The sequence below is a fragment of the Oncorhynchus keta genome, chromosome 17, assembly GCF_023373465.1.
Source record: "Oncorhynchus keta strain PuntledgeMale-10-30-2019 chromosome 17, Oket_V2, whole genome shotgun sequence".
NCBI lineage: Eukaryota > Metazoa > Chordata > Actinopteri > Salmoniformes > Salmonidae > Oncorhynchus > Oncorhynchus keta.
Genome location: NC_068437.1, coordinates 57675175 through 57688305, shown reverse-complemented (window position 1 = coordinate 57688305; position 13131 = coordinate 57675175).

The following is a 13131-nucleotide window of genomic DNA, read 5'->3' as shown; positions in this document are numbered from 1 at the left end:
CCCCATGGTGGTGGTGGTGGTTGAACAGAGTGCCCTATGGTGGTGGTGGTGGGGGTTGTGAACAGAGTGCCCCATGGTGGTGGTGGTGGGTTGTGAACAGAGTGCCCCATGGTGGTGGTGGTGGGGTTGTGAACAGAGTGCCCCATGGTGGTGGTGGTGGTTTGTGAACAGAGTGCCCCATGGTGGTGGTGGGGGGTTGTGAACAGAGTGCCCCATGGTGGTGGTGGGGGGTTGTGAACAGAGTGCCCCATGGTGGTGGTGGGGGGGTTGTGAACAGAGTGCCCCATGGTGGTGGTGGGGGGTTGTGAACAGAGTGCCCCATGGTGGTGGTGGGGGTTGTGAACAGAGTGCCCTATGGTGGTGGTGGGGGGTTGTGAACAGAGTGCCCCATGGTGTGGTGGTGGGTTGTGAACAGAGTGCCCCATGGTGGTGGTGGGGGGTGCCCCATGGTGGTGGTGGGGCCAGAACAGAGTGCCCTATGGTGGTGGTGGTGGTGGTGGTGGTGGGGGTTGTGAACAGAGTGCCCCATGGTGGTGGTGGTGGGGTTGTGAACAGAGTGCCCCATGGTGGTGGTGGGGGGTTGGAACAGAGTGCCCCATGGTGGTGGTGGGGGGGCTTGTGAACAGAGTGCCCCATGGTGGTGGTGGGGGGTTGTGAACAGAGTGCCCCATGGTGGTGGTGGTGGGGTTGTGAACAGAGAGTGCCCTATGGTGGTGGTGGGGGTTGTGAACAGAGTGCCCTATGGTGGTGGTGGGGGTTGTGAACAGAGTGCCCTATGGTGGTGGTGGGGGGTTGTGAACAGAGTGCCCCATGGTGGTGGTGGGGGCTGAACAGAGTGCCCTATGGTGGTGGTGGGGGGTTGTGAACAGAGTGCCCCATGGTGGTGGTGGGGGTTGTGAACAGAGTGCCCCATGGTGGTGGTGGTGGGGGTTGTGAACAGAGTGCCCCATGGTGGTGGTGGGGGTTGTGAACAGAGTGCCCCATGGTGGTGGTGGTGGGGTTGTGAACAGAGTGCCCCATGGTGGTGGTGGTGGGGTTGTGAACAGAGTGCCCTATGGTGGTGGTGGTGGAACAGAGTGCCCCATGGTGGTGGTGGGGTTGTGAACAGAGTGCCCTATGGTGGTGGTGGTGGGGTTGTGAACAGAGTGCCCCATGGTGGTGGTGGTGGGGGTTGTGAACAGAGTGCCCCATGGTGGTGGTGGTGGGGTTGTGAACAGAGTGCCCAATGGTGGTGGTGGGGGGTTGTGAACAGAGTGCCCCATGGTGGTGGTGGTGGGTTGTGAACAGAGTGCCCCATGGTGGTGGTGGTGGGCCAGAACAGAGTGCCCCATGGTGGTGGTGGTGGTGGGGTTGTGAACAGAGTGCCCCATGGTGGTGGTGGTGGGGTTGTGAACAGAGTGCCCGATGGTGGTGGTGGGGGGTTGTGAACAGAGTGCCCCATGGTGGTGGTGGTGGTGGGGTTGTGAACAGAGTGCCCCATGGTGGTGGTGGTGGGGTTGTGAACAGAGTGCCCCATGGTGGTGGTGGGGGTTGTGAACAGAGTGCCCCATGGTGGTGGTGGTGGGGTTGTGAACAGAGTGCCCCATGGTGGTGGTGGGGGGTTGGAACAGAGTGCCCCATGGTGGTGGTGGTGGGGTTGTGAACAGAGTGCCCCATGGTGGTGGTGGGGGGTTGTGAACAGAGTGCCCTATGGTGGTGGTGGGGGCAGAACAGAGTGCCCATGGTGGTGGTGGGGGGGGTTGTGAACAGAGTGCCCCATGGTGGTGGTGGTGGGGGTTGTGAACAGAGTGCCCTATGGTGGTGGTGGGGGTTGTGAACAGAGTGCCCTATGGTGGTGGTGGGGGTTGTGAACAGAGTGGGTGGTGGTGGTGGGCCAAAACAGAGTGCCCATGGTGGTGGTGGTGGGGTTGTGAACAGAGTGCCCCATGGTGGTGGTGGGGGGTTGAACAGAGGCCCCATGGTGGTGGTGGTGGGGTTGTGAACAGAGTGCCCCATGGTGGTGGTGGGGGGCTTGAACAGAGTGCCCATGGTGGTGGTGGGGGCTGGAACAGGGCCCCATGGTGGTGGTGGGGGTTGTGAACAGAGTGCCCCATGGTGGTGGTGGTGGGGTTGTGAACAGAGTGCCCCATGGTGGTGGTGGGGGGTTGTGAACAGAGTGCCCCATGGTGGTGGTGGTGGGGTTGTGAACAGAGTGCCCCATGGTGGTGGTGGTGGGGTTGTGAACAGAGTGCCCCATGGTGGTGGTGGGGGGCTGTGAACAGAGTGCCCCATGGTGGTGGTGGGGGTTGTGAACAGAGTGCCCCATGGTGGTGGTGGTGGGGGGTTGGTGGGGGCCAACAGAGTGCCCCATGGTGGTGGTGGTGGGGTTGTGAACAGAGTGCCCCATGGTGGTGGTGGGGGTTGTGAACAGAGTGCCCCATGGTGGTGGTGGTGGGGTGTGAGAACAGAGTGCCCCATGGTGGTGGTGGGGGCCAGAACAGAGGGTTGTGGGGGCTGTGAACAGAGTGCCCCATGGTGGTGGTGGTGGGGTTGTGAACAGGGTTGGTGAAACAGAGTGCCCCATGGTGGTGGTGGTGGGGTTGTGAACAGAGTGCCCCATGGTGGTGGTGGTGGGGTTGTGAACAGAGTGCCCCATGGTGGTGGTGGTGGGTTGTGAACAGAGTGCCCCATGGTGGTGGTGGTGGGGTTGTGAACAGAGTGCCCCATGGTGGTGGTGGTGGGTTGAACAGAGTGCCCCATGGTGGTGGTGGGGGGCTGTGAACAGAGTGCCCCATGGTGGTGGTGGTGGGCAGAACAGAGTGCCCCATGGTGGTGGTGGGGGTTGGGAGGGGTGGTGGTGGGGGTTAGAACAGAGTGCCCCATGGTGGTGGTGGGGGTTGTGAACAGAGTGCCCCATGGTGGTGGTGGGGGGGTTGAACAGAGTGCCCCATGGTGGTGGTGGTGGGGGGTTGTGAACAGAGTGCCCCATGGTGGTGGTGGTGGGGGTGGTGGTGGGGGGTTGTGAACAGAGTGCCCCATGGTGGTGGTGGTGGGGTTGTGAACAGAGTGCCCTATGGTGGTGGTGGTGGGGTTGTGAACAGAGTGCCCCATGGTGGTGGTGGTGGGTTGTGAACAGAGTGCCCCATGGTGGTGGTGGGGGTTGTGAACAGAGTGCCCCATGGTGGTGGTGGTGGGGTTGTGAACAGAGTGCCCCATGGTGGTGGTGGGGGGTTGTGAACAGAGTGCCCCATGGTGGTGGTGGGGGGTTGTGAACAGAGTGCCCCATGGTGGTGGTGGTGGGTTGTGAACAGAGTGCCCTATGGTGGTGGTGGGGGTTGGAGTGCCCCATGGTGGTGGTGGTGGGGTTGTGAACAGAGTGCCCCATGGTGGTGGTGGTGGGGGTTGGTGGTGGTGGTGGGCCAGAACAGAGTGCCCCATGGTGGTGGTGGGGGGTTGTGAACAGAGTGCCCCATGGTGGTGGTGGGGGGTTGTGAACAGAGTGCCCCATGGTGGTGGTGGTGGGGGGTTGTGAACAGAGTGCCCCATGGTGGTGGTGGTGGTGGGGTTGTGAACAGAGTGAACAGAGTGCCCCATGGTGGTGGTGGTGGGGGGTTGTGAACAGAGTGCCCCATGGTGGTGGTGGGGGGTTGTGAACAGAGTGCCCCATGGTGGTGGTGGGGGGTTGTGAACAGAGTGCCCCATGGTGGTGGTGGGGGGTTGTGAACAGAGTGCCCCATGGTGGTGGTGGGGGTTGTGAACAGAGTGCCCCATGGTGGTGGTGGGGGTTGTGAGAACAGAGTGCCCCATGGTGGTGGTGGTGGGGGTTGTGAACAGAGTGCCCCATGGTGGTGGTGGTGGGCTGGAGGTTGGTGGTGGTGGGGGGTCAACAGAGTGCCCCATGGTGGTGGTGGTGGGGTTGTGAACAGAGTGCCCCATGGTGGTGGTGGTGGGGTTGTGAACAGAGTGCCCCATGGTGGTGGTGGGGGGTTGAACAGAGTGCCCCATGGTGGTGGTGGGGGTTGTGAACAGGTGGTGGGGGGTTGTGAACAGAGTGCCCCATGGTGGTGGTGGGGGGTTGTGAACAGAGTGCCCCATGGTGGTGGTGGTGGGGTTGGTGGGGTGGTGTGAACAGAGTGCCCCATGGTGGTGGTGGTGGGGGTTGAACAGAGTGCCCTATGGTGGTGGTGGGGGGCTGTGAACAGAGTGCCCCATGGTGGTGGTGGGGGTTGAACAGAGTGCCCTATGGTGGTGGTGGGGGGTTGTGAACAGAGTGCCCCATGGTGGTGGTGGGGGTTGTGAACAGGGCCCCATGGTGGTGGTGGTGGGTTGTGAACAGAGTGCCCCATGGTGGTGGTGGGGGTTGTGAACAGAGTGCCCCATGGTGGTGGTGGGGGGGTTGTGAACAGAGTGCCCCATGGTGGTGGTGGGGGCCAGAACAGAGTGCCCCATGGTGGTGGTGGGGGGTTGTGAACAGAGTGCCCCATGGTGGTGGTGGTGGGGGTGAACAGAGGCCCATGGTGGTGGTGGGGGGCAACAGAGTGCCCCATGGTGGTGGTGGGGGGGCTGTGAACAGAGTGCCCCATGGTGGTGGTGGTGGGGTTGTGAACAGAGTGCCCTATGGTGGTGGTGGTGGGGTTGTGAACAGAGTGCCCCATGGTGGTGGTGGGGGGTTGTGAACAGAGTGCCCCATGGTGGTGGTGGGGGGTTGTGAACAGAGTGCCCTATGGTGGTGGTGGGGGTTGTGAACAGAACAGAGTGCCCCATGGTGGTGGTGGGGGTTGTGAACAGAGTGCCCCATGGTGGTGGTGGGGGCCAGAACAGAGTGCCCCATGGTGGTGGTGGGTGGTGGTGGTGGGGGGTTGAACAGAGTGCCCCATGGTGGTGGTGGGGGGTTGGAGGGTGGTGGTGGTGGTGGGGTTGGAACAGAGTGCCCCATGGTGGTGGTGGTGGGGGCAGAACAGAGTGCCCCATGGTGGTGGTGGTGGGGGCCAGAACAGAGTGCCCCATGGTGGTGGTGGTGGGGGGTTGTGAACAGAGTGGGTGGTGGTGGTGGGGTTGTGAACAGAGTGCCCCATGGTGGTGGTGGTGGGGTTGTGAACAGAGTGCCCCATGGTGGTGGTGGTGGGGTGTGAACAGAGTGCCCCATGGTGGTGGTGGGGGGTTGTGAACAGAGTGCCCTATGGTGGTGGTGGTGGGGTTGAACAGAGTGCCCCATGGTGGTGGTGGGGGGTTGGAACAGAGTGCCCCGGTGGTGGTGGTGGGGGGGGTGAACAGAGTGCCCCATGGTGGTGGTGGGGGGTTGTGAACAGAGTGCCCCATGGTGGTGGTGGGGGGGTTGTGAACAGAGTGCCCCATGGTGGTGGTGGTGGTTGTGAACAGAGTGCCCCATGGTGGTGGTGGGGGGCCAGAACAGAGTGCCCCATGGTGGTGGTGGTGGGGGTTGTGAACAGAGTGCCCCATGGTGGTGGTGGGGGTTGTGAACAGAGTGCCCCATGGTGGTGGTGGGGGGTGAACAGAGTGCCCCATGGTGGTGGTGGGGGGTTGTGAACAGAGTGCCCTATGGTGGTGGTGGTGGGGTGGTGGGGGCTGAACAGAGTGCCCATGGTGGTGGTGGTGGGGTTGTGAACAGAGGCTGCCCATGGTGGTGGTGGGGGGTTGTGGTGGTGGTGGTGGGGTTGTGAACAGAGTGCCCTATGGTGGTGGTGGGGGTTGTGAACAGAGTGCCCTATGGTGGTGGTGGGGGGCTGTGAACAGAGTGCCCTATGGTGGTGGTGGGGGCTGTGAACAGAGTGCCCCATGGTGGTGGTGGTGGGGTTGTGAACAGAGTGCCCCATGGTGGTGGTGGTGGGTTGTGAACAGAGTGCCCCATGGTGGTGGTGGTGGGGTTGGAACAGGTTGGTGGTGGTGGTGGGGCCAGAACAGAGTGCCCCATGGTGGTGGTGGGGGCTGTGAACAGAGTGCCCCATGGTGGTGGTGGGGGGTTGTGAACAGAGTGCCCCATGGTGGTGGTGGTGGGGGTTGTGAACAGAGTGCCCCATGGTGGTGGTGGTGGGGTTGTGAACAGAGTGCCCCATGGTGGTGGTGGTGGGGCCAGAACAGAGTGCCCTATGGTGGTGGTGGTGGGTTGTGAACAGAGTGCCCCATGGTGGTGGTGGTGGGGTTGTGAACAGAGTGCCCCATGGTGGTGGTGGGGGGTTGTGAACAGAGTGCCCCATGGTGGTGGTGGGGGGCTGTGAACAGAGTGCCCCATGGTGGTGGTGGTGGGGGCTGTGAACAGAGTGCCCCATGGTGGTGGTGGGGGGTTGTGAACAGAGTGCCCCATGGTGGTGGTGGTGGGGGGGTTGTGAACAGAGTGCCCCATGGTGGTGGTGGGGGGTTGTGAACAGAGTGCCCCATTGGTGGTGGGGGCTGTAGAACAGAGTGCCCCATGGTGGTGGTGGTGGGGTTGTGAACAGAGTGCCCCATGGTGGTGGTGGTGGTGGAGTGGGTGGTGGTGGTGGGGTTGTGAACAGAGTGCCCCATGGTGGTGGTGGTGGGGGTCAGAACAGAGTGCCCCATGGTGGTGGTGGTGGGGGGTTGTGAACAGAGTGCCCCATGGTGGTGGTGGGGGTTGTGAACAGAGTGCCCCATGGTGGTGGTGGTGGGGGTTGTGAACAGAGTGCCCCATGGTGGTGGTGGTGGGGCAGTGAACAGAGTGCCCCATGGTGGTGGTGGTGGGGTTGTGAACAGAGTGCCCCATGGTGGTGGTGGGGGGTTGTGAACAGAGTGCCCCATGGTGGTGGTGGTGGGGTTGTGAACAGAGTGCCCTATGGTGGTGGTGGGGGGTTGTGAACAGAGTGCCCTATGGTGGTGGTGGGGGTGGAACAGAGTGGGTGGTGGTGGGGGGTTGTGAACAGAGTGCCCCATGGTGGTGGTGGGGGGTGGTGGCCCCATGGTGGTGGTGGGGGCAGAACAGAGTGCCCTATGGTGGTGGTGGGGGTTGAACAGAGTGCCCCATGGTGGTGGTGGGGGGTTGTGAACAGAGTGCCCCATGGTGGTGGTGGGGGGTTGTGAACAGAGTGCCCCATGGTGGTGGTGGTGGGGTTGTGAACAGAGTGCCCCATGGTGGTGGTGGGGGCAGAACAGAGTCCCTATGGTGGTGGTGGTGGGGGTGGGGGGGCCAGAACAGAGTGCCCCATGGTGGTGGTGGTGGGGCTGTGAACAGAGTGCCCCATGGTGTGGTGGTGGGGGTGAACAGAGTGCCCCATGGTGGTGGTGGTGGTGGGGTTGTGAACAGAGTGCCCCATGGTGGTGGTGGTGGGGGGTTGTGAACAGAGTGCCCCATGGTGGTGGTGGGGGGGTCAGAACAGAGTGCCCCATGGTGGTGGTGGTGGGGGGTTGTGAACAGAGTGCCCCATGGTGGTGGTGGTGGGCTTGTGAACAGAGTGCCCATGGTGGTGGTGGGGGGTTGAACAGAGTGCCCCATGGTGGTGGTGGTGGGGGGCCAGAACAGAGTGCCCCATGGTGGTGGTGGGGGGTTGTGAACAGAGTGCCCCATGGTGGTGGTGGGGGCCAGAACAGAGTGCCCTATGGTGGTGGTGGGGGCTGTGAACAGAGTGCCCCATGGTGGTGGTGGGGGGTTGTGAACAGAGTGCCCTATGGTGGTGGTGGGGGGTTGTGAACAGAGTGCCCCATGGTGGTGGTGGGGGGTTGTGAACATGGTGGTGGTGGGGGGTTGTGAGTGCCCCATGGTGGTGGTGGTGGGTTGTGAACAGAGTGCCCCATGGTGGTGGTGGTGGTGGGGTTGTGAACAGAGTGCCCCATGGTGGTGGTGGTGGGGTGTGAACAGAGTGCCCCATGGTGGTGGTGGTGGGGTTGAACAGAGTGCCCCATGGTGGTGGTGGTGGGGTTGTGAACAGAGTGCCCCATGGTGGTGGTGGTGGGGGTTGTGAACAGAGTGCCCCATGGTGGTGGTGGGGGTTGTGAACAGAGTGCCCTATGGTGGTGGTGGTGTGAACAGAGTGCCCCATGGTGGTGGTGGGGGGTGAACAGAGTGCCCCATGGTGGTGGTGGTGGGGTTGTGAACAGAGTGCCCCGTGGTGGTGGTGGGGGCTTGGAGTGGTGGTGGTGGTGGTTGTGAACAGAGTGCCCCCGTGGTGGTGGTGGTGGTGGGGTTGTGAACAGAGTGCCCCATGGTGGTGGTGGGGGGGGTGTGAACAGAGTGCCCCATGGTGGTGGTGGTGGGGGGGTTGTGAACAGAGTGCCCCATGGTGGTGGTGGTGGTGGGGGGGTTGTGAACAGAGTGCCCCATGGTGGTGGTGGGGGGTTGTGAACAGAGTGCCCCGTGGTGGTGGTGGTGGGGTTGTGAACAGAGTGCCCCATGGTGGTGGTGGTGGTGGGGGGGTTGTGAACAAACAGAGTGCCCTATGGTGGTGGTGGTGGGGTTGTGAACAGAGTGCCCCGTGGTGGTGGTGGTGGGGTTGTGAACAGAGTGCCCCATGGTGGTGGTGGTGGTGGGGTTGTGAACAGAGTGCCCCATGGTGGTGGTGGGGGGTTGTGAACAGAGTGCCCTATGGTGGTGGTGGGGGGTTGTGAACAGAGTGCCCCATGGTGGTGGTGGGGGGTTGTGAACAGAGTGCCTGTGGTGGTGGTGGTGGGCCAGTGAACAGAGTGCCCCATGGTGGTGGTGGGGGTTGTGAACAGAGTGCCCCATGGTGGTGGTGGGGGGTTGTGAACAGAGTGCCCCATGGTGGTGGTGGGGGGTTGTGAACAGAGTGCCCCATGGTGGTGGTGGGGGTTGTGAACAGAGTGCCCTATGGTGGTGGTGGGGGTTGTGAACAGAGTGCCCCATGGTGGTGGTGGGGGGTTGTGAACAGAGTGCCCCATGGTGGTGGTGGGGGGTTGTGAACAGAGTGCCCTATGGTGGTGGTGGTGGGGTTGTGAACAGAGTGCCCTATGGTGGTGGTGGGGGGTTGTGAACAGAGTGCCCCATGGTGGTGGTGGTGGTCCTTGTGAACAGAGTGCCCCCATGGTGGTGGGGGGGCTGTGAACAGAGTGCCCCATGGTGGTGGTGGGGGGTTGTGAACAGAGTGCCCCATGGTGGTGGTGGTGGGGGGTTGTGAACAGAGTGCCCCATGGTGGTGGTGGTGGGGTTGTGAACAGAGTGCCCCATGGTGGTGGTGGTGGAGTGGGGTTGAACAGAGTGCCCCATGGTGGTGGTGGTGGGGTTGTGAACAGAGTGCCCCATGGTGGTGGTGGGGGGTTGTGAACAGAGTGCCCCATGGTGGTGGTGGTGGTGGGGTTGGTGGTGGTGGTGGGGGTTGTGAACAGAGTGCCCCAGAGTGGTGGTGGTGGGGTTGTGAACAGAGTGCCCCATGGTGGTGGTGGTGGGGTGGAACAGAGGGGTGGTGGTGGGGGTTGTGAACAGAGTGCCCCATGGTGGTGGTGGTGGGGTTGTGAACAGAGTGCCCTATGGTGGTGGTGGTGGGTTGTGAACAGAGTGCCCCATGGTGGTGGTGGTGGGGGGTTGTGAACAGAGTGCCCCATGGTGGTGGTGGGGGGTTGTGAACAGAGTGCCCCATGGTGGTGGTGGTGGGGTTGTGAACAGAGTGCCCTATGGTGGTGGTGGGGGTTGAACAGAGTGCCCCATGGTGGTGGTGGGGGGTTGTGAACAGAGTGCCCCGTGGTGGTGGTGGTGGGGGGGTTGTGAACAGAGTGCCCCATGGTGGTGGTTGTGAACAGGGTGGTGGTGGGGGGTTGTGAACAGAGTGCCCCATGGTGGTGGTGGTGGGTTGTGAACAGAGTGCCCCATGGTGGTGGTGGGCCAGAACAGAGTGCCCCATGGTGGTGGTGGGGGGTTGTGAACAGAGTGCCCCATGGTGGTGGTGGGGGTTGTGAACAGAGTGCCCTATGGTGGTGGTGGTGGGCTGTGAACAGAGTGCCCCATGGTGGTGGTGGTGGGGTTGTGAACAGAGTGCCCCATGGTGGTGGTGGGGGTTGTGAACAGAGTGCCCTATGGTGGTGGTGGGGTTGTGAACAGAGTGCCCCATGGTGGTGGTGGTGGGGTTGTGAACAGAGTGCCCCATGGTGGTGGTGGGGGCCAGAACAGAGTGCCCCATGGTGGTGATGGGGGTTGTGAACAGAGTGCCCCATGGTGGTGGTGGGGGGTTGTGAACAGAGTGCCCCATGGTGGTGGGGGGGTTGTGAACAGAGTGCCCCATGGTGGTGGTGGTGGGGTTGTGAACAGAGTGCCCCATGGTGGTGGTGGTGGTGGGGTTGTGAACAGAGTGCCCCATGGTGGTGGTGGTGGGGTTGTGAACAGAGTGCCCCGTGGTGGTGGTGGGGGTTGTGAACAGAGTGCCCCATGGTGGTGGTGGGGGGGTTGTGAACAGAGTGCCCCATGGTGGTGGTGGTGGGGGGTTGTGAACAGAGTGCCCCATGGTGGTGGTGGTGGGGTTGTGAACAGAGTGCCCCATGGTGGTGGTGGTGGGGTTGTGAACAGAGTGCCCCATGGTGGTGGTGGTGGGGTTGTGAACAGAGTGCCCCGTGGTGGTGGTGGGGGGTTGTGAACAGAGTGCCCCATGGTGGTGGTGGTGGGGTTGTGAACAGAGTGCCCCATGGTGGTGGTGGTGGGGTTGTGAACAGAGTGCCCCATGGTGGTGGTGGTGGGGTTGTGAACAGAGTGCCCTATGGTGGTGGTGGTGGGGTTGTGAACAGAGTGCCCTATGGTGGTGGTGGGGGGTTGTGAACAGAGTGCCCCCATGGTGGTGGTGGTGGGGTTGTGAACAGAGTGCCCCATGGTGGTGGTGGTGGGGCCAGAACAGAGTGCCCCATGGTGGTGGTGGGGGCCAGAACAGAGTGCCCCATGGTGGTGGTGGTGGGGTTGTGAACAGAGTGCCCCATGGTGGTGGTGGGGGGTTGAACAGAGTGCCCCATGGTGGTGGTGGGGGGTTGTGAACAGAGTGCCCTATGGTGGTGGTGGGGGTTGTGAACAGAGTGCCCCATGGTGGTGGTGGTGGGGTTGAACAGAGTGCCCCGTGGTGGTGGTGGGGGCTGTGAACAGAGTGCCCCATGGTGGTGGTGGTGGGTTGTGAACAGAGTGCCCCATGGTGGTGGTGGGGGTTGTGAACAGAGTGTGCCCATGGTGGTGGTGGTGGGGTGGTGGTGGGGGTTGAACAGAGTGCCCCATGGTGGTGGTGGGGGGTTGAACAGAGTGCCCCATGGTGGTGGTGGTGGGGTTGTGAACAGAGTGCCCCATGGTGGTGGTGGTGGGGGGTTGTGAACAGAGTGCCCCATGGGGGTGGTGGTGGGGGCTGTGAACAGAGTGCCCCATGGTGGTGGTGGGGGGCTGTGAACAGAGTGCCCTGTGGTGGTGGTGGGGGGGTTGTGAACAGAGTGCCCCATGGTGGTGGTGGGGGGGTTGTGAACAGAGTGCCCCATGGTGGTGGTGGGGGGTTGTGAACAGAGTGCCCCATGGTGGTGGTGGGGGGGTTGTGAACAGAGTGCCCTATGGTGGTGGTGGGGGGGTTGTGAACAGAGTGCCCCGTGGTGGTGGTGGGGGGGTTGTGAACAGAGTGCCCCATGGTGGTGGTGGTGGGGTTGTGAACAGAGTGCCCCATGGTGGTGGTGGTGGGGTTGTGAACAGAGTGTGGTGGTGGTGGTGGGGGCCAGAACAGAGTGCCCCATGGTGGTGGTGTGGGGTTGTGAACAGAGTGCCCCATGGTGGTGGGGTTGTGAACAGAGTGCCCCATGGTGGTGGTGGGCTAGAACAGAGCGCCCCCATGGTGGTGGGCTGCGAACAGAGTGCCCCATGGTGGTGGTGGGGTTGTGAACAGAGTGCCCCATGGTGGTGGTGGGTTGTGAACAGAGTGCCCCATGGTGGTGGTGGGGGGTTGTGAACAGAGTGCCCCATGGTGGTGGTGGTGGGGTTGTGAACAGAGTGCCCCGTGGTGGTGGTGGTGGGGGTTGTGAACAGAGTGCCCCATGGTGGTGGTGGTTTGTGAACAGAGTGCCCCATGGTGGTGGTGGTGGTGGTTGTGAACAGAGTGCCCCATGGTGGTGGTGGTGGGTGGGGCCCCATGGTGGTGGTGGGGTTGTGAACAGAGTGCCCCATGGTGGTGGTGGGGGGTTGTGAACAGAGTGCCCCATGGTGGTGGTGGTGGGGTTGTGAACAGAGTGCCCCATGGTGGTGGTGGTGAGTGGGTGGTGGTTGGGCTGAACAGAGTGCCCTATGGTGGTGGTGGGGGGTTGTGAACAGAGTGCCCCATGGTGGTGGTGGTGGGGTTGTGAAACTATGGTGGTGGTGGGGGGTTGTGAACAGAGTGCCCCATGGTGGTGGTGGTGGGGGCTGTGAACAGAGCAAAACAGAGTGCCCTATGGTGGTGGTGGGGCTGTGAACAGAGTGCCCTATGGTGGTGGTGGGGGGTTGTGAACAGGCCCAATGGTGGTGGGCTATGGTGGTGATGGTGGGGTTGTGAACAGAGTGCCCTATGGTGGTGGTGGGGTTGTGAACAGAGTGCCCCATGGTGGTGGTGGTGGGGCTGTGAACAGAGTGCCTATGGTGGTGGTGGGGGGTGGTGGTGAACAGAGTGCCCCGTGGTGGTGGTGGGGTTGTGAACAGAGTGCCCTATGGTGGTGGTGGGGTTGTGAACAGAGTGCCCATGGTGGTGGTGGTGGGGTTGTGAACAGAGTGCCCTATGGTGGTGGTGGTGGGTTGTGAACAGAGTGCCCCATGGTGGTGGTGGGGGGTTGTGAACAGAGGTGGTGGTGGTGGTGGGTTGTGAACAGAGTGCCCTATGGTGGTGGTGGTGGGGTTGTGAACAGAGTGCCCCGTGGTGGTGGTGGGGGGGTTGTGAACAGAGTGCCCCGTGGTGGTGGTGGTGGTGGGGTTGTAGACAGAGTGCCCCATGGTGGTGGTGGTGGGGTTGTGAACAGAGTGCCCCGTGGTGGTGGTGGGGGGTTGTGAACAGAGTGCCATGGTGGTGGTGGGGGCTGTGAACCCCATGGTGGTGGTGGGGGCTGTGAACAGAGTGCCCCATGGTGGTGGTGGTGGTGGGGTTGTGAACAGAGTGCCCTATGGTGGTGGTGGGGGGTTGTGAACAGAGTGCCCCATGGTGGTGGTGGTGGTGGGGTTGTGAACAGAGTGCCCCATGGTGGTGGTGGGGGTTGTGAACA